Genomic DNA, 21436 nt, shown 5'->3' with positions numbered 1-21436 from the left:
CAAATGACCCAACAGAATTCTCCCACAACCGCAGTCACACTTTGCACGCAAAATCTCGAGAAGCATGCACCCTCGAATGTCTTAGTGCGTGTAAAAAGACTTTGCTGGGAAATGAAATTTTAATCCTTCCCGATACTCTGAAATATAACAATTTCCGCGAACAAAGCCCTAGACACGGTTGACTAGCAGCAACAAGTTAAATCTAGTGATCCACAAACGTATACATATCGTGGATACGGAAGTTATAAATATTGCATTTTTTATTGTTGCTAATTTTTAATCCCGCCCAACCAGTCGTAGATGAATCTCTCTGATAATCTATCTAAAGTAATATCCGTAAAGTCATTCAAGCAGAGGTGATTCAGCAGAAATTTTTTATCATCTTTTACCTGAATACCAGGAAGTTTCTCCACTGGCGAGTGATCTCTGGAAAAAAACGGATGTAATTTAACACAAAACACGGTCTAAGGACAAACATAAAGCTATTTACGTACCTTCGTATAGATTCTCAATGAAATTTCAAAATAGAGATCAATGACGAAGTTGAAAAATGTTAGTAATAGGAGTCATTAGGAAATCAAATAAGCCCATATAATTTTTCCCTCAAATGTCATGCCATAAAAGATCGGACTTGGCGTATCTGCGTAGATTTCTGTCGCTTAAACAAGGAAACGACTCCCGATAGTTTCCAGTGCGATGTACCGACGACATCTTATCTCTGTTAGGTTAGAATAAATTTTTTTTCACCAACTTGGACTTACTTAAATGCTTTTACCAGATACCATTACCTAAGTGATTGTACCTCATACACCGTTTTCAGCACACTCAGGGGACATTATCAATTTTTACGTATGCCTCCGGCTTACGTTGCACCCCAATTACAATATAGTGTTTGGAGACTTTTAGGGGATAACCTACATGCCTATATGGATGATCTTGTAATCTTTTCTAATACCTTAGAAGTACATTCACATAAACTAGAGCTAGTGCTACAGAGACAAAGACAAATAATCTCAGAGTAAAATATCTAAATGTGAGTTTTTAAAAAACCGAACATGTTTATCTAGGTTTTATGTGTCTAGTCAAGGTCTTAAAGTAGTCCATGGTAAGGTGTCGGCTATTCATAACTTCCGGTACCTATTAACGTAAAAGGGGGATACAGCACTTTTGCGCTGTAGTGGGTATTACAATCGTATGCAAATATGTAACTCTTCAATCATAGCAGCTCCTTTAACAGATCTTACGAAGAAGAGCGTAGATTTATTATGGTCTAAAAGCATCAACAGGCGTTCGTTATCTTAAAAGCGGAATAATGCAGCTCACCTAACTTAAAAATCCCTGATTTAAATAAGGAATTTTTTTTTTATTGTAACAGACGCCTCAGACCAAGGGGTAAGAGGGGTACTACTTCAGTAATATGATAAACAGTTCTTTCCTATAGCTTTTTATTCACGTAAACTAAAGCCCTCTGAAAGTAAAAATGCAGTAATAGGCAAGGAAGGGCTAGGTATCTTTAACTCACTAGTACGTTTCAAGTTCATAATCTATGGCTATCCTGATAAAGTCCTTACTGAACATGAGTCCTTTACAGAGTTTTTTCAAAGGCTTTAATCACAATCCAAAAGGAACTCGGTGACAAATGATCATTCAGGTCTTTGGAGCCAAGATAAGATATCTACCTGGGAAAGCAATTATCATAGCTGACGCATTATCCCGCAATCCCGCACCATACAACAAGGAACCATTAATTGAACTAAAAAAAAAAAAAAAAAAAAAAAAAATATATATATATATATATATATATATATATATATATATATATATATATATATATAGATATATATATTATATATAAAAAACATCCGTGCCTATTGTTAAAACCGTATCTAAACAAGAAAATTCCTTAACCCAAGAGATCGCGAGCATTGAATATCTGGGTCGGAGCGCAGAACTGTTGCAAACTGAACAAAGCAAGTCAACAGACATAACCCAAAACAATAAACACTTCGAACGGAAACAGAGTCAGCAGCAATAAACACCAAACAATAAACACTTCGAGCAGAAACCCTAAAGCAAAAATATATTTAAAGTATGTGTATCAGAATAATGTAATCAAATGTAATATTATATGTAGGTCTGTGACGAGGAAAACCCGAAGAACACAGCAGATGACTAACGAACCAGGGTAGTAGTAATGAATCTCTTTCATACCAATCGTCATAAACTGGTTGCATTCCGTCATCCAGGGTTCCCTACTATGTCACAGAAAGCCAAATCACTGTTTTTACTGGCCTACAATGCTTACAGATATAAAAAGCACATAACTGATTGTAACACGTGTCATGAAAACAAGGGACACACTAAGACACCTGTCAGTTAAGGGCCTATCCTGTGCCAAATCAATCCTTGAAAGAATATACGTAGAATTATTAACAGAATTACGAGTCTGACAGAGGGAATGAACACTTCTTAGTGTTAATAGTTCCTTGACACGTTATATAGAATTAATAGCACTAAAAACAAACACCGCAATTGAGTGCGTTAGGAATATTTATGAGTGCTAAATCAGTAAACATGGAATTCAACACATGATAATCTGACTCGGGTGGTGTAAATCAATAATCTCCTTAACTCGTGTGAATTCCTTTCCATTAAGAAAACCAATAATATATTTTATCACCCAGAGTCAATCGGTTTGGTAGAATAACGGATAATTAAATAGGAAGTGTCAATGTCTTACGAGTTACAACTCGTGATATTGGATCCGAACTGGATTATAGCGGTTCTCGCGGTTTTAAATACCTTTATCATTCATATCTTGATACCGCAAGTAGCCTTATACGGTACGCCGCTAAACACTTTTCCACATATTCAAGCAAACCATTAATTTATCAAAATATATATAAAAGAAATAGATAAATAAAGAAATAAATATAAAAAATAAAATAATATGGATACAAGTGGAGTCAATATAATACACTCCGTAAGAAGTCAGAAGGGTTACAAATTATAATAAAAAAGGAATCACGATAAAATCAATAAGCAAAACGTAACCATAGGTTAATTAAATATCCAAATATATATGCGTAAAGATTTGAACTCAAACTTAACGCTTTACTAATGACAAATAAGCTAAAAGTTCAAACACATATCAAAACCTACTGACATATTGTCTGTCCCGGCGATTTATATTCGTAGTCAATGAAAAAAAAAAAAATAATAAATAAAATATGAAATAAAAGATATTTTAAAGTCAGGAAGTCTAGAAGTGAAAATGTTATCTATGGAATAAGCCTATATGAATCTTATACAGGGCTAATAATATATATAGAATATGTATGGAAACCTTTTTCATTAGTTTGAATAAGGAATATTTAATTTAACATAATTACATTGTTCAATTTTGGTACTATTTTTTATTTCAGACATTCTTCTCATGTGGGTCGAGTATTAAAAAACAAAAAATTTATCACAAAGTCGTATTTATTACAGCAAGTAACGTAACTCTTAGCTGGCTGAGAGCAATCTCCTGCCAAGTGACGACGTCATCATTGCCGTATCAGCATTTGTTCCTTTTAACCTCAATAATCTGCTTACACAGGCTTCATCTGTGTGTCGTCTCTGCTTGCAAAGCAGATTGACTGGAGAAAGGAATGCCTAGCCCGAACTTCTCATGGGCAAGGCAGACGTGTCTATCCGTATGCGCAATGCAACTTTAGTTAACGAGTTGCAATCATTTTAAAATTAATAACAAAATAAGCAAATAGAATTTCTATAACAACAAAATGAATTAATTTTTTCTGAACCTCATAGACATTTAGAAGTATCAAGATATGTATATGAAATATTTACTTGCAACATTAGCCTATTACAATTCAAGTAAAACATTCATGGGAAAATGTCACATTTTCTTGAAAAACCCAAAGTTTATTTAGAAATTAGTTACATAGTGGGTTTTTTCGTTGCATCTCCTACCTATTAATAAAGTTTTTAAAAATTAACCTCAGAGGATGCGCGCGAGAAAATTGAATATGAAACTTTTTTTAGGGCACATAGGATCAGATTTTATCACAACTTAATTTCAGTTAGCATAGAGAAATACAGAATCATGATTAATCTTCTCTTTGACTCTTATGTTGCCTGGCAATCTTACAAATAGCTCCGTTTTCCACTTCTTTGTCTAGTAATTTACTACCAGTAATATCGAATTTTCTTTGGGATTCGTATTGATATCTGTTTATTTTTATAATTATGGATATTTTTACAGTCATCATAGACCTGGATAGGTTCACTCATTATTAATGCCATGGATAAAAAAGTTTGTACAGCTGACTCTTTTGAATTCCAAAATATCAGCGAATTCATGTGGGTTAAGTCTGGTCTAAATGGCTCTCTCCCCTCCCCACCTGTATTTGGTGTCGTCTGAATTTACTTTGCCCTTGTGACAAGTATAATTTCACTTGCAGGCTGATTAATGGAACCTGGTTACAGTATCTTGCAGTACGAGAGTTTCACATCGCAACTTCAAAAAATCGTTCGTCGCAGCGGACGACTACAGTCAAGTAACAACCGCCTACAATGTGAGAGGAATTTCATGGACTTCTTCGACCGACACCGTATCTCGTCGTTAATCTCGTTTTAATGCGGAACGCTCCGGCAGCTGTCGGAAATCGACTACAAAAGGGACATACTTCCGACAATTACGACCCGAAGGATATTCAACTCTACTTTGCTGTCGAAGGACTCGTGCTGGGGATGATTTATTCATCGCGAACGTAATCGTGTAGCTTAAAGAGGAATGCAGAGAATAAGTATGAGCGCAAATAGAACGTTGGACCCGCCCAGGCAAATTTTACCCTTGTTTTAACCCTGTGAAATTGGCCGTTTCATTTGGCTATAGGTGGTTGTCTGGAACTGTGTAATGGACGAAAAGTTGTTCGAACGCTAGTTAAATGTGTGGTAGTATAACCTCGGTTATGTATCCTATATATATAAAGTATCATGTATCATATATATAAATGATCATAAATAACAGTCGAAATATATCTTTGCATGTACGCAATAGGAATCTATTATATAAATGATCATAAATAACAGAATCTACATATATCTTTGCGTGTACGCAATAGGAATCTATTTAAAGTGCACATATATTAATCATAATTTATAATGAATCCATATACATATGTATAAACAAATCAGGTAGCTTATAATCAATCTGTTACCTTTTATCTTACCAATATCTGCAGTTATATATGAGTTAGTATATGGATTAATGAATCAGATATATAACATTTAGCATAAAAATCAACGAATCAATCAGCATAAACATTAATAATTTTATCAATTCATATATGAAATTTTTAATCAGTTAAAATATGATTTTTATCATGTTAATCTTCATTCTATGCAATTGTCAGAGTACATTAGTATTTTCTGTAGCATATGTATCTTAATGAGATGAAGTGAAAAAACTGTATCATTATATATCACGTGATCACTATTATTTACCAATATCATTGTTTTATATTTTATTACTTGAATCAATTCATGTACACAATGAATTTTTATTTACTTATATATATATATTCACATAGTGTCTGTATCACACTCCTATAAGTCAAATGCAAGTCAAGTTTGAGTAATATTCAGTAGTTGGTTTTGGTAGCTGATTGAGCTAATGTAAGTGTTTACATAATAAAATATGGAATGTTAGTCCATATATATAAAAGACTAAAACTAAAGAGGTCAAGCAGATTGCTTGCAGGAATGTGATCAGACTAGAGACGCTAAAGATGACGTATACAATAAGTATGTAGGCTAAGATAACATGCCGTCACCTGTAGTCATTCAATTGTTTATAAACTTTAGTCCAAGCTTCCTGCTTGAGACAAACACCGTGACCTATAGCTCAAGCGGCCTACGTGATCTGTAGCGTGTCTCATTTTGATTGTGTGTTCGTATGTAACTATGTCATCTGATTGTTTGTTCATATGTTCGAGCTACTATCTGCTTCCTGCATAACTTGTAACCGAGATGGTAGGCGGAGCAGAATAGAGTTAGCTATCGTCATTAGAAGACCTGTACCTCTTTACCTAAGCTTTATCATGTAGAGAGAATAGAATTAGCCATCATCATTGGCAGAAGCGATCAAGCTATCGTTATTAGAAGACTTGTACAATCATACCTGATCTTCACCATGTAAAACTTCAGAAGAATATATATATTTTTATACTTCATGTTTTCTACAAGAACCTCCTCACCAAATCATCATGAGTTTAACACATCGTCGTCATAAACAAGAAGATAATCCCGACTTCGTAAGTGATCTACAAACCCCAAGACACTCCATTGAAGATGGAAGTGCAATACCAACCGACTTAGCGTAAGATTATCGCAAGTCTAACATTACCTCATAGGGCGCCTTATTATACAAGGCAACAGCCCTAAAATAAGCATTAGGTGCGATTTCTACAGTTCCAAACATCAGACTAGGCTATAACCAGCAGCTTTAATTTACTAGTATTTTTTCTTGAGATCTCCACTGCATGAGGGATGAACAAAAATGTAATTTATTTTTACTTATGGAAGCCACTATTGAGAATCAGCAGGGCTTGACAATTTTAATGGAGTTCTTAACAAACACTCGATAGTTACGGTAAACGACATCAGCAATCGGCTGTTTCTCAATTCAGTTGTTCATGCTAATACATGTTTACAATAATCACTTCATCCACAATTCTAGAAACAGGAATTTTTTAGTGGAGGATGGAGGAGTACTTTAGTATTACAGTCGATATGAGAGAGAGAGAGAGAGAGAGAGAGAGAGAGAGAGAGAGAGAGAGAGAGAGAGAGAGAGAGAGAGAGAGAGAGAGAGAGAGAGAGAGAGAGAGATCCACTTGCAAAAGTCAAATAAATAGTTGTATTGAGGTTAATAATTTAAATAAAACTTGTTGTACTGTAATCATATTGCATGCATTATCATATTACAATATATGAACAGAGCAATGATGCGCCATTTCCATTTTGGTTTTGTTTACAGCCTTAAAATAATCAGCAGATTGTATTTTACCAATATCATCACTGTCTTTAGTTGCTGAATGGAACTTAATTCAGACATACATTCCTTTTGTAAAATATCAAAGCTGGGTTTAACAAAGCCAATTCTACATCATGTTTTTCATACAGACAGTCGCCTAAAAGGGAAACCATTCTTTTGTTTACGTTTTGTCACCATTCTCAAACAACAGCTAATAATAATCACAATACAATAATGAACGATAATTATCATACACAATCATCATTCATAAGGTTAATTGTTCAAAGCAGTTACAATTTTAAATTACAAACAGCTTTGCATGCTGCCTCACTTGATGTTTGCTGCATTTGTCATAACAGCACATTGGGAATGTGAAAATATAGTGTCATAGAATAATTTTTAAAATCCCATGAACGGTACCGCAGATGATTTGTATGATGCCGACGACAAAGCCAAAGTCGACTCGCCAGAACCAGACTGGAATCCCTAAGATGGTGGTACATGTGATCTATCTTGTGATATGTATATATAGAAACCTTCAATGAAAAATGAATATTATGTTATCATAAATGTTATTACTACTGTAATTACACTACCATTAATATTTCTTAAAGGTTACCGAAAGATAAAGATTGCTGGGGCGCAAGCACAACTCGATGTTTAGATTTTCTCAGCTGAGATCACTTAGATAAAGTTTCTTTCATTGATTTCAAATTATTCCTCAAATAAGTTATTTGCTATGAAGATATGCCAATAATATATATGGTAAAATGGTTCTACCTTTACTATCATTTTATTTCATAAAGTGAATCTTTATGCATGTTGGTAATTAGGCCATAGCACCGAGGCTGAGGCTAGCCTATAGATGCGCATCTTAGAATTCAAGGTTTGATCTTCTGTATTGCAGTATAAGATCACCCCCAATTTTTAGGGAGGAATTTTAGGATTTAAAGGTCGTCTCATACACAGAAATATATGGTAAGTTACAAATTTGGTCATATTTTTATCTGGCATATATAATTTGATAGCTGTTATCTGATATGATTGTTGATAGGTGATACTATGTATTATGAACATGTATTGCTGTGCCTAGTTTTCCACCATCAGTTGGTGAATAACAAGCAATTTTGTACAGTTGAATGTTTGTGAGGTTTGATCCTGTGTTATCGACATATACATAGGATTGGGTTGTGATCTCATAGAATTCTTTGTAATTCAACCAGACGTAGTCAGGTTAAGAAGCCATTTATATTCCATTGAATAATTTTTTATTCCATTATTGGGAGGAATTGGTGTTAAATTCTGTAAATCGACTGCCGATTTTACTTTTCCCACAAATCTGCTGGCTGTGTTTTCCATCTTTCCAGACAATGCCGTAACCATTCATTTTCTTTGATATATTGGCATTCCATTTCTTGTGTTGGACATATGTTCAATATTTTGATTTTTAGTACTGCTGTTGATATTTTATTTTCAGCTTTAAGTACTAGAAATCTCGACCAGTAACCTTGCTTGATGTGGGTTAACTGTGTATCAGATTTGTTTCTTTTCTCTGTAATGTATGCTTCCATTGTTATAATGTTTGAATCTTCTGATTGGTTTTTACTTTTTTGTAAAACTTCTATGGGTCCTGATGGGTGTTTTGAATCATATGATTTATTTGGAACTGGATGTTTCTTTGCTGCATTAGGGGATAAACTTTCACTGGTCATCGACTGTGCCGAATTTTGTCCATCAAGAGGCTCAGGGGTACTAAAATCTTTAGGCGTATTTATCATAAAAATTATAAAAATAATAATAAATTTTGAAAAGATATCATTGGCTTTTCGTGAAGTTAAATCTTACACCAATGGCACAAGTGAGAAATGACTCCCAAACGTCTGCATCCCTACCCTACCCCAAAATTGGGATGGCATAACATGATTAGTATGGCCCAAATGTAAGCAGCATCCGCTTGGTAAGACTACAAATATTACGATAATACAATTATCCCCATCCTAATCACGTCATGGGCAAACCGGAAAGAATGCCTAAAGTTCTATTCCTAGAAGCAAGCCCCCCTGGAATCCGTGGTCCTGCTCCACAGAATAGTTCCGCCTGGAAAACCAGGCCCGAACATTGTTGGGTAGATGATGGATCTACCAAAGTTGTCACTATTTACCTTCAGATTTAACTTCAATCCCAGCTATGATATGCTTTCTTCTTTATTAGATATGGAAAATTTTGACAAAAGTGGAAAAATCCACAAATATTAACCCAAAAGGCGGTAAGAAAATAGTTAACAGGGTCACACGTTAGAGGGGTATGTGGGTGACTCCACACGACTTGTGACCACGCACAGATACACAATTTTTCAACTTTACCAGTTTCCAGCTGGCGCTAAGTATTTATCCTAATGTTAAGACCGAAGGTTTGTGTCATATATGAACAAATATAATGTTATATGGGACTCTTAGGTTCGAACCTAGAAAGAAATTCCTGAGGTTCGAGAGGCCCCTCACCATGTCAAGGTGGTCCCAAAATGAGGGGGATATAATGAACTGCAGGGCTTAAAAACTTGACCCATAATAGTATCCTGATGCATGAAAATCTAGCACTTAAGTATAAACTATTATTAAAATGTTTAAATCACTCAATCTTAAGCAATCAATAACAAAAAGAGCATCAATTCACAGCTGAGACACAAACAGGGACCCAAAGTTAACTGTAACTGGACTGAAGAAACAACAAAATACTGAGAAACCAACAAAACTGCATAAGGCAATCAAAAAGTCATTCTACCTATTTCATTCTAAAACCAGGCAACAACGGAAATTGAAACAAATATTACATGCTGTGTGATAAAGCAACACATTTAATCACTGACAGAAAGGCAATAGGCACTTAAGAAGCAATATGACAAATAAGACAACAACCCATCTAAGGTTGGTACCCCTGATGAGCCTAACGCCACCCACATTCCCTCCAAACTCTACGTATCAGGGGCTGAAACGTACAACAAAGATGGCGATGCTCCCCCTCTGCCCGGAAGGAAGGAAGGAGCGTAATTAGGTACAAAACCGCCCAAACCCCTCCTGATGCTTCCAACAACAAATCATTAGAAGAAACAAAAGGGGCATAGGTAGCATTAAATCCAGGTGAAGAAACATATGGAACCGAATGATCCATATTCGGAATTAAAGAAGCTGAAGGTGCCTGGTCATCCAAAGATGGCAGCGTCTCCTTTTTGTACTGATCCTTCTCATAAAGCCTTTTCCATTGTTCCACTGACCAACAATGACAAATTAAACATGGATCAGTAATTGTACATACATTTTCTCTGCACCTATTGCATGTTGGGTGAGGATCCACAGACATCGAAGTTAAAAATCTCGAACAAGGAAACCCAGTCACTCCAGCGCATTTCCTTTGTTTCTTGCGTGATTCCAAAGAAAGCTTTGCTGGTCAGGCAAAATTCTCCATGATCTCACACTACTTATACAAACCTAACAGATCGCACACACTAAGCACACTCAGAGAAAAGATAGAAAAGAAAAGATGGAAAAACAGGCAAACTAAACCGGCTTTAAAGATTGAGAGTAATCATGTCCTCTCTTTAAGGCAGTAAAAAAGTAACTGATGAGCTCACGGGATGCCCAAGGCATTGTAGGAACTACCAATATGCTGTGGGCACTTAAATACCAATACCTGTGAGCAGGTACAGATGCCAATAATCCCTGGGTCACACAAGTTTTTATTAACTTTACCAGATTTCCAGCTGGCGCTAGAAGATTATCCTAATGTTAACACCGAAGGTTTGTTTTGTACATGAACAAAAATAAATTAAATGCCTGAAATCACGTAAAGAAGAAAATTAGATGAACATATGAATAAAAAATGACAAATTTTCTAAGACAATTTGTATTTTTCATAGCTACAAACCTGAGGTCTTAACAATAGGATAATTCTAGCGCCTAACTGGATCCGGTTGAAAAGCAGATGAAAGCAAGGAATCTTGTGATATCTGGCAACGCATACGTAGATCGGGTGAAGAGTGGTCAAACGCCGATCATCTACGCCAGTCTTTCCTAACTCAGGATGACTTAACAAAAAGAGGGGCGGCTAGAGGTGGGCAGTATAACATCAAGACCTCAGGTTTGTAGCTATGAAAAATACAAATTGTCTTAGAAAATTTGTCATTTGTTCATACGCGAACAAACCCTCTGTCTTAACAATAGGATACTCATACTCGGAGGGAGGTATGAGACATCTTAGACTGGCTGGGGGCCTACCCGCCAGTCCAGCTCTCAAAAGTAGTTCTTGGAGAGGGATTGAAGCCCGTTGAGAAGCTAGATACACTAATATCTAACCACTCAGAACCCGAGTGACATACAATGATACATGGGATAACCATTGTATAGGGAACCAAAGAGAAACTTCGACTGTCCAATAACAAACCAATGCACTAGGGTTTGTAGTACTCCCGACTCCTCCTTGCCAAGGAGCGGAGCCTATGCTACTAAATAGTGGGTAAGATATTGTATATTGCACAACCACGCTACCAGTATGACTACCTTACTCACCTGTATCAGACCAGTCCAGCAAATGACGTGTCAATTCCTTAAACTGCCCGAAGGAAAGGTACAAGAGAAAGAAGAAGGCCAGCCAACTCACTCATTCTCTCATCCACACAATCCTCTTAGGTAAGATACAAAGGTGCCCCGTTAAGGGCAACTATGAGTTACACAACCTGTTGGGCAGCCACCACAGGACCCAGGGAAAAAATGTCCATAGATCTGTGGGCAACATCCTTAAGGGGGGCCGGCCAGCAAATGCCATTCTTTAAGGATAGGACTTTGATATTCATACCACTTAATAAGGTGACTTGGGACATCTCCAAACAGCATATGATTTTTGCCTCTGACCTTCGATTTTGTGACGCCAGAGTGATTTATCCCGAAAATAACCATTTTTCAAATTCTATCTCCTCCCTTGATATTTAATATTAAGACCTGGGATTACTACCATATATAGACCTGATGTAGACCTCCAATCAAATGAGGAGTTTTTTTTCTAAAAGTCTTTTTTTTTGCTTGATATGAATTTTTCATTATGGTAAAAAAATAAACCCTATAAATTAGGAAGAAGAAAAAAAAAAAAATTGGAAAAAAGGGCTTCATTTGATTGTTCTATAATGTCTTTCTGAGTTATATACCAAATTCCAATGTTATAGCTTTAAAACTAAGTGAGAAGATAGATTTTGAAGGTCAATAACTATAGTTTTGAGATACGGGCGTTCAAAGTTTTTCTTCGAATTTTTATAACGACAATGTTAATAAATAATGATTATTATGAATGTATATTTCTTTTTTTTTTATTAATAAACCAAAACTATTTTATTTATCATAATTTAATCATAAATGATGATCCCTTTGCTCATATATCGTAGCTTGGGGTACTGCGTCAGGCAAGACCGGGCACTCCTTCCTACGCAACTCTCTCTCTCTCCTTCACTAACTCGGCTTATTACAGCGAATTTTCTTCTTCTGTATGTTACCTAGATGTTTTCCTAGTATTTTCCGTTTTGGCAAGATGAAATTCTTGCTGAAACAAAACTAAACAAACGTAAATGCAAGAGAATGTCAAGAGGTGAAATTCGAAGTACTCTCTTTTTACAAAGACAATGTTAATAAATCATGATTACTATGAATTTCATATTCCTTTTAGGGTATTAATAAACCAAAAACTATGTTATTTATTATAAATTAAGATCCCTTTGCTCAAAGATCGTAGCCTGGGGGACATTGTGACGTGTGCTTCAGGCAAGACGGGGTGTTTACTTACTATGCAACCCTCCCTCTCTCTCTTCACTAACTACGCTAATATCGCATATATTATGATATTCTGTAATCATATTAGAGCGAATTTGCTTCATCTTTATGTTAGCGAGATGTTTTCCTTGTCTTTTCCTCATTAGCATGATGAAATTCTTGCCGAAACATAGATAAACATATGTAAAAGCAGACGAATGTCAGAAGTGAAACTCGAACATGTAGACTACTTGAAGTCTGTGCTCACACTGATCATGGTTGAACTTGATACTCCCCTCTGCAACCCACGGAATCTCTACAGATGCCATTTCTCACAATTTCTATGACAATAATTATCAAAATTTACGATAACAGAAGAAATATTGCATTTTCTCGTACGGATGAATGTTTTAGGCTTATTGAGTTATGTTTACTAATTACCCTGTAACTACGAAAGTAAGAGGAATTTTGACGAAATATTTCGTAAACATTCTCAATTGCCATATGAAGCTCCATGAAATTTTTCATGACTTTGCATTTTTCGCCCTATACCCCCATATATAAGGGTTCCAGCTGGCCCCCTTAAGATAGAAGGAGGTGAACGTGAACTGGCGTAACCAAGTACCAGTGCTCAGCACTCTATGTACAGCCAAGTTCTTTTTGAAAGCCAGAGGGGGACCAAAACCCTTTAACATCATGTGCTCTAGCCTGCACAGACGTGGTGATGGAATTATCAAGTCAAGTATGCCTGTCTGATGGCTTCCCGTATCCAAAAAGAGATAGTATTCTTAGACACCTCTTTCTTTGTACGACCTGTACTGACAAAAAGTCTGCGGCAGCCTGGTCTAATGCGCCGAGTCCTTTTAAGATAGCAACGCAGGGCCCGGACAGGGCACAACAAAAGCTCATGAGCATCACCACCCATAAAGTCAGCCAGTGATGGAATGGAAAACGAAGCGAACCTGTCATCATGCAAACTCAGTACCGCCCTGTAGCCTCTAATAGCAGACATGGACAAACGTTTCTCGTCTCTGAGGAAGGTTAAAAAGCCTGCTATTCGCTGAATAGAGGTCGGGAGTGGAGAAAAAACCCGTTTACGATACCAATCACAGTAGATCACCCATTTGCCTTGGTAAACTGTGGAGGTTGACTTCCTAAGACTGCTGGACATGTGCCCAGCTGATTTCTGAGAAAAGCCTCTCTCTCGGAGGAGATAGTTGATAGCCTCCAACTGTGAAGAGACAGGGATTCTACCGACTGGTGAACCTTTCTGCATGGGGCTGACACAGGAGATGCCGCCAAGGGGAAATCTCCCTCAGAATCTCCGACAACAACGACAAACGACAGCAGATCTGGAAACCATTCTGCCTGAGGCCACAGAGGGGCTACCAAAGTCATTCAGAGACCCTGTGAACCCAACAGCCTGTTCAGAACCTGACAGATCATACAAAACGGAGGGAAGGCATACACCTCCAGGTTGTCCCAGGGATGTTGGAAAGCGTCTTCTGCCAATGTTAAGGGATCTGGAACCACTGAACAGAACACCTCCAGCTTCCTGTTGTAGCGTGTCGCGAAAAGGTCCAGCATGGGTCTCCCCCAAATTTGGAAAAGCATGTCTGCCACCACTTGAAGGGACCACTCTGTGCCTAGGATCTGATCCCGGCGACTGAATTCGTCTGTGACCACGTTCCGTTTCCCTGGGATATACATGGCTGAGAGCTCTACCAAATTGCTGATTGCCCACTGATGAATCTCGACGGTCAAGGCATGAAGTTGCTGAGAAATCAGGCCTCCCTGTTTGTTCATGTAGGCTACCACCGTGGTGTTGTCCGACATGAGAACGACAGTGACCCTCTACCATCCCCCGAAACTCCTTCAGACCCAGGAAAGCTGCCTTCAACTCCAAGACGTTGATATGCTGCTACTTGTCCTCTAAACCCCAAACGCCTGAAGCGATGAGGCCGCTTAAGTGCGCGCCCCAACCTGCGAGGGAGGCGTCCGAGAACAGAAGGAAGTCCGGAGGGAGAGAACACAGAGGGACGCCCTTCAATAGATTCTGGTCGTCCAACCACCAACAAAGGTCCTCTCTCACTTCCAAAGATAGTGGGACCATAAACAGGGGAGAGTCCCCCGCTGGAGACCAAAATTTCCCCAGTCTCCATTGCAGACACCGAAGATGAAGACGCCCATAAGGGACCAGCTTCTCCAGGGAAGATAGCATTCCCAGAAGAACCTGCCACTGATGAGCAGACTGATGTGACTTTGATAGGAAGTTGCGCGCCACAGCCCGCAACTTTTCCAATCTCTGATCTGACGGGAAAACTCTTGCCACTGTTGTATCGATGACCATGCCCAGGTAGAGAATCCTTTGAGTGGGTACGAGGTTCGACTTTTCCTGGTTGACTAATATGCCCAGGTCCAGACAGAACCGAAAAAGACAATCCCTGTCTTGCAGCAGCTTTTCCCTGGAAACTGCCAAGACCAACCAATCATCAAGGTACCTCAGCAAACGGATCTCCTGAGCATGGGCCCAACTTGACATGAGAGAGAAGACCCTTGTGAACACTTGAGGGGCTGTGGTCAACCCGAAGCACAAGACTTTGTACTCGAAGATCTTGTCTGCAAGAGAGAAGCGAAGGAACTTCCTGGACGTGGAATGAACAGGGATTTGGAAGTATGCGTCCTTCAAGTCTATCGAAAGCATGAAGTCGCCTTCCCTCACGGCTGCCAACACCGAGCGTGGGGTCTCCATCTTGAACCATGTCTTCCTGATGAAGCGATTCGAGGTGGATAAGTCGATCACAGGCCTCCATCCTCCAGACACCTTGGGCACCAAGAAGATGTGACTGTAAAACCCTGGGGACGGATGCACTACTTCCGCTTTTGCATCTTTGTCCAGCATTTTCTGCACTTCCTCCCGAGAATCTGGGGGATACGTCTTCCTGAACTGCGGCTTGTCCGACAGAGGAGGAGAGAAGTCGAATGGCAACAGGTATCCCACCCGAAGGACATCTACCACCCACTTCTCCGCCCCGTAACTCTGCCACTTGGCCTAATGGCCAGCCAGGCAACCCCCCACCCGTGGTGCAGGAGAGGGAGAGGCGCCCAACCTACCGACGGCTCCCTTGACCTCTGCCCTGGGGCCTCTTCTTGGTTTAAAGGAACGAAAGCGAAAGGGGCATTGATCCTGAGACTTGGGCTGTGTCGAACAGGAAGGCCCTGCCAAACTCAAGGTCCTCGATGGCCTACCAGGCGACAATCTCCTCGACTGTTGCTGGACAAGGGGAGGAGGAGGGGCTGGACATCTCCGAGGGTGGGACTCTGATTTAGACATGGCTTGGTGCACCAGTCAGTCCTTGGTGTCAGCCTGGCGTCGGTCTATCGCATTTTCGAGTTCTGTCCGTGGAAACAAGAATTGCGACTCCAACAGATCACCGTTTCTCAAGGCCAGCAAAGACTCGGTGTCGAGCGACCTCTCCATTCTAGACAAAGCCGCGTCCCTCCTAACCAGAAGATTAGCCCATAAATTGGCACTGAGGTGAGCCAAATAAGAAAACACCTTGCCCCCAGACTGCAAAAGACTGGCAAGCGAGGCGGCACTCACTAACCCTTCAGGGTACCTGTCAGAAGCCATCTTGGCAATCACCACAGACCAGAGGTCCAGCCAAGAAACCGTCTGCAACATGGAGGCCGCCGTAGATTCCAAAGCTAAGGCGTCTTGCGGAGACTGACCTCACCTGTTCCAAAGTCAAACCCGGCTTCAGGCGAATGAAATCTGGGTTAAGGTGGCGTGACAACAAAAACGCAGAGCTCATAGCATAGTACTTCTTATGTCTTGTGAGAAGTGGGGGTAGTAGTTTGGTAGAGCCTCTAGAGCGAAGTGAACCGTCCCGGTCAGAAACGGAGGTGTTAACCTTCTGCAAGACCAACTGAACACGCCCGAACAACGGCAGCTGAAGAGATGATTTGGGGTCCTAAGTAGCTCCCACCAAGGCTTCCAAGCAAGGTGTGTAAGACGACCGAGCCTGAGTCCTACTTTCCAAATTGTTGAACCCACAAATGAGATCAACAACTTCCGAAAAGGAAGACAGAAACTCCTGCGTGTCCCCTCCTCCTCCTGCTCTGGCACCGGCGACCGACGACGAGAAGGATGTGTAGGCCCTTCTAATGCGCCTTCTTCACCAAAATTCACAGAAGGGTTAGTAACCAAACATTCTGAAACCCCTACTAACCTATCTGGCCTGGGTCCAGGCGTCAGCCTCCGAGACGGACCCACTGTAACGCTAGGCACATCACTTACCTCACTTACTCCAGACGTCCATGAACAGACACGGGCGTGGCGGCCGTACGTACGTGAGATGGGGGGAAACTCGAGCACTCGAGATTGACGGAGAATCCCTTATAGTGGAAATCTTGGAAGCACCAGTTAGAGAGGCAGGCAAACACTCCGGCTGCACCACCTCCGAGCTCACTACCTTCGATCTCTTGACAGGCGCCTTCAGATCTTTAACCTCTTCATTACTGAAAGTTTGTTTGGAGGTAGGTGGGTACCACCATTCAAGTCTACTACACCGCCCCGGGTGCATAAAGGTGGTACGCATAGTACCACCAAAACTCCTCTTTTCAGATAGGGACTTCCAATCATTCTGTAATTTCGGTTTGAAGAGTTTGGAGCAAAATAAACAGTATGACACGATGCCAGACGTATGATGAACCCCAAAAAATATTATTACTGCTTATAGTAGTGTGTAGGTGACAGATGAACTGCGTCTCAACAAAAAATCACAAAACCAGACAAGCGTAAACATGTAATAACTTCTACCCAAGTATAAAACCAGTTGCATCATCATTTACTGTATATATTTATTTATTCACTTATTACATTTTACAAATAAAAGATATGAACACCAGATAAATGAAGGTAAAAATAAAGCCTTATAGTAACTTTATATATAGAAAACCAAACCAGAGAAAAAGCAAAAAAACTATTTTTTCTGAGGACAAGAAACTTGAAAAATTAGTTTAGATACCCCTGATGCCCCTAAAGTTGTTTTCTGCGATGAAACTAACCTTAGAAAACGTAGAAAATGACATCGACCAATTTTTGAAAGATATACTATAAAATTTGCGATTTCCATATTTATTGGCGGGGCTTTCGCTTTAGTTTTTGCTCTTTTTTTTGTTATTACGTGCTTATTTACTGTTCTATTTTGATAATACTTTATGTGCATGTTCCAGGTGGATATACCAACATTCTGTAAGACCGAATTTCTATTCAAGACTGTAGTTTTCTCACCGACCACCAGTGTCCCTTGTACAAGGGACACTGAGTTTCACATTTTTTTTCATAAAATCATTTATTTTCCCTGTAGGATGATAAAACTAACAGAGAATATGTGTTATTATAGTGCTAATAATGATATTGTTATAATACAATAAAGTTTCATACATACTTACCTGGCAGATATATACATAGCTGGGACGACGGAGTCTTAGCTATGTATATATCTGACAGGTAAGTTGATTGTATGAAAATACCTGATAATTTCATTAGCCTGTCTTGATTAGTGTATTTTTGGCAAATATTTTTACGATCGGCACCCCTCCAAACTGGTCACTACCGAGAGATTCAGTTCGGCAGCGAACGCAATGTTTACATTCTGCTCACCCACCCGGTAAAGAAGGGGTTGAGGTGACAAATAGGTCTTGGAGAAGAAGGAGCACTACCATCCTGTGCACGAACAGGGGAGGTTGCAACACGCTCGCAATGTGCAAGGACGTAAGGGGGGGGGAGGAGTTGCACGTATGAGATTCGGCGGCGAAGCAACCCCTGCAGAACACAAATCACTAACACTGCCCGAAACCACAGCACTCTCGGGAACACGTCCGTGCTGTTCCTCCCTCAGCGGCGAAGGAAGGGCAATGTCCTTAGCCTTCCAATGCTTAATACGCCAACAAGGCGTAGAGGGGGAGGAGGGAGAGGAAGACAGCACTAGCTTCTTATGCGCACTCTTCTCGGAAGGTGGGGACGAAGCAACGGGTTTCCTACCAGCCCTCTCAACCGATAAGGCCGCCAACTTCACATCCAATACAGAGTCCAGCCTCTGAAGCACTGCCTGGCATATGACCTCGGACTGATGTGCCAGAGAAGGCTCTGAAGACAAGGAAGGGAGATGTTGCGAACTGGGCAGCAGTGATGACATCACGGCTAAGTGAGGCAGATTGGAGGAGGCAACTGGGAGATACGTCATCGAGGAGAGTGACATCACAAGCGGTGACGATGTCACGGCTTCCCCTCTGTGTGAGGGGGAAAGAGACGCCACTGGCGGAGGAATAAACAAAGATGGGCCCCGTGACGTCAACAACGGGGCTGACGCCCCAGCATCACTCCGATGAATAGCACACTATTGTAAAAATCACTGTCAATTCTGGATACCACAGCAGCACAATTGACTTGCCAAGAAGTCACACAAATGAATAATGTGCCACCTTCTGGAGAAAGTCATTTGACTGAGGCAGAAACAACAGGACTTCTATCAGGGTCTTTTAAGTTTGTGAATGGGTAAAGGGATATCCGTATCTTAACTACTTAAAGCTACAAATATGCTACATACATATCAGTTTAGAATAGATTACTCGGCTTATTTTTTTCTTTCTATAATAGCAAAAGGAGGATTTATACCTTGCCTAGGAACATGACGAATTTGTAACTAATTTGTATTTTCCATAAATAACAAACCTGAGGTCTCAACATTAGGATTTACTAGCGCCAAGCTGGAAAACAGTAGAATTAAAATTAAACTTGTGCGATCCTGGGACTATTGGCATCTATACCAGGTCATGGGGTATGTATTACCCAGAATGCCCTTGGCGTCCTGTGACCCACCAGTTATACTTCTAACCCAGTTTAGACTACTAGAGGGGTGGTTCGAGGTGGGCCTGTAACTGTTAAGACCTCAGGTTTGTTAGTTATGAAAAATATAAATTAGTTACAAATTTGTCACTTGTTCATATACGAAACAAACCTTCGGTCTTAACATTAGGATAGACTTACTTATTGGAGGAGGTAAGTCTCTATAACTGACTGGGAGTTTGCCGCCTACATCCACATCCAAATATCAGGAGCATTCCAAGAGAATGGACTATAAACCCTTTAACTAAAGATATAAGAGAATCTATTGGTTTCCCTCACTGGGTGGTGGTACCATGCCATGGTTTATAAACTATGGGCAAATAGAGAACCTTCCATTCTCATAAACCACTCTTGTCCCTTGTATCTGGATCTACCATCACCACTCTCTTCCCTATTACCGAGACGGGTGCGTTGCTACTGAAAAGTATACTATACTCTAAAATAACTTTACAGTATGGCTGACCACCTCACCTGCATCTAGTCCGCTCCAGCTTATGATGGTACTATGCTTCATACTGCCCGTAGGTAAAGGAGTAGAAAGAAAGTAGTAAAGAAAAAAGACCAGTCATCCCATTCATTCTACTTTCATCCCTTCATCTTAGACTAGATACAAACTGACCCGCCAGGGGTACTGGATGAGCTATGCCACTTGCTGGGTCGCCAGCACTGGACCCAAGGAAAAAAAAAAAAAAAAAGTGTCCAAGGATCTATGGGCAATGTCCTTTAAATAAAAGGAAGTGAAAGTTGTGTGGCGTTTCCAAACACCAGCTTTCAGAATTCTCTCCACAGACATATTCTTCTTCAATGCCAAAGCAACACTCAAGCCTCTGATGTCATGAGCTCTAGCCCTCTCCTGGCTATCTGACCTGGTCTTCTGTCATGTAGGCATTCCTGACGTTTCTCTTAGCCAAAACAATATTGTATTCCTGGACACTTTCTTTTTGTTCCGTCCCGTATTTACGAACAACCTCCAGCACCCAGGCCTGAGGTGCCTTGTCCTTCTTAAGTACTCTCTTATTTCCCTGATGTGACACAGAAGCATCTCTTCTTTGTCATTGTCTACAAAATCTGCCAGAGAAGGTATGGAAAAGGAGTCGAATCTACCATCCACTATCGATGGGTTTTAAGTTTTGGCCACGAATTCTGGAAAAAACTCGAATACCATTGACCCAGCAAGATTAGACATAAACTGACCCTGGCGGGTCAGTTTATGTCTAATCTAAGATGAAGGTATGAAAGTAGAATGAATGGGATGACTGGTCTTTTTTCTTTACTACTTTCTTTCTACTCCTTTACCTACGGGCAGTATGAAAGAGACTACCATCATAAGCTGGAATGGACTAGATGCAGGTGAGGTGGTCAGCCATGCTGTAAAGTTATTTTAGAGTATAGTAATACTTTTCAGTAGCAAAACACCCCTCTCGGTAATAGGGAAGAGAGGGAGAGGGGGTGATGGTGGATCCAGATACAAGGGACAAGAGTGGTTTATGAGAATGGAAGGTTCTCTATTTTCCCATTGTTTATAAACCATGGCATGGTACCAGCACCCAGTGAGGGAAACCAATAGAATGAAATGGATAAAAACGGGCAAACTAAAACTGGCTTTAAAACAGATAAGACAGTAAACATCCTTAAAACAGATAAGACAGTAAACACATCCTATCTTAAAGGCAGTAGAAAGAGAACTGGTGGGTC

General features: G+C 39.9%; 1 protein-coding gene across 1 annotated transcript in view; it reads right to left on the bottom strand.

The window, feature by feature from the left end:
- LOC135223980 (uncharacterized) overlaps positions 1-21436 on the bottom strand; it is a 206969-nt gene that overhangs the window by 30659 nt on the left and 154874 nt on the right. The gene's annotated exons all lie outside the window — the stretch shown is intronic.

This window comes from Macrobrachium nipponense, chromosome 20 (genome assembly GCF_015104395.2).
Source record: "Macrobrachium nipponense isolate FS-2020 chromosome 20, ASM1510439v2, whole genome shotgun sequence".
NCBI classification, from domain to species: Eukaryota; Metazoa; Arthropoda; class Malacostraca; order Decapoda; family Palaemonidae; genus Macrobrachium; species Macrobrachium nipponense.
Note: the sequence above shows the minus strand (reverse complement) of the source record. Positions and strands in the feature narration are given on the sequence as shown.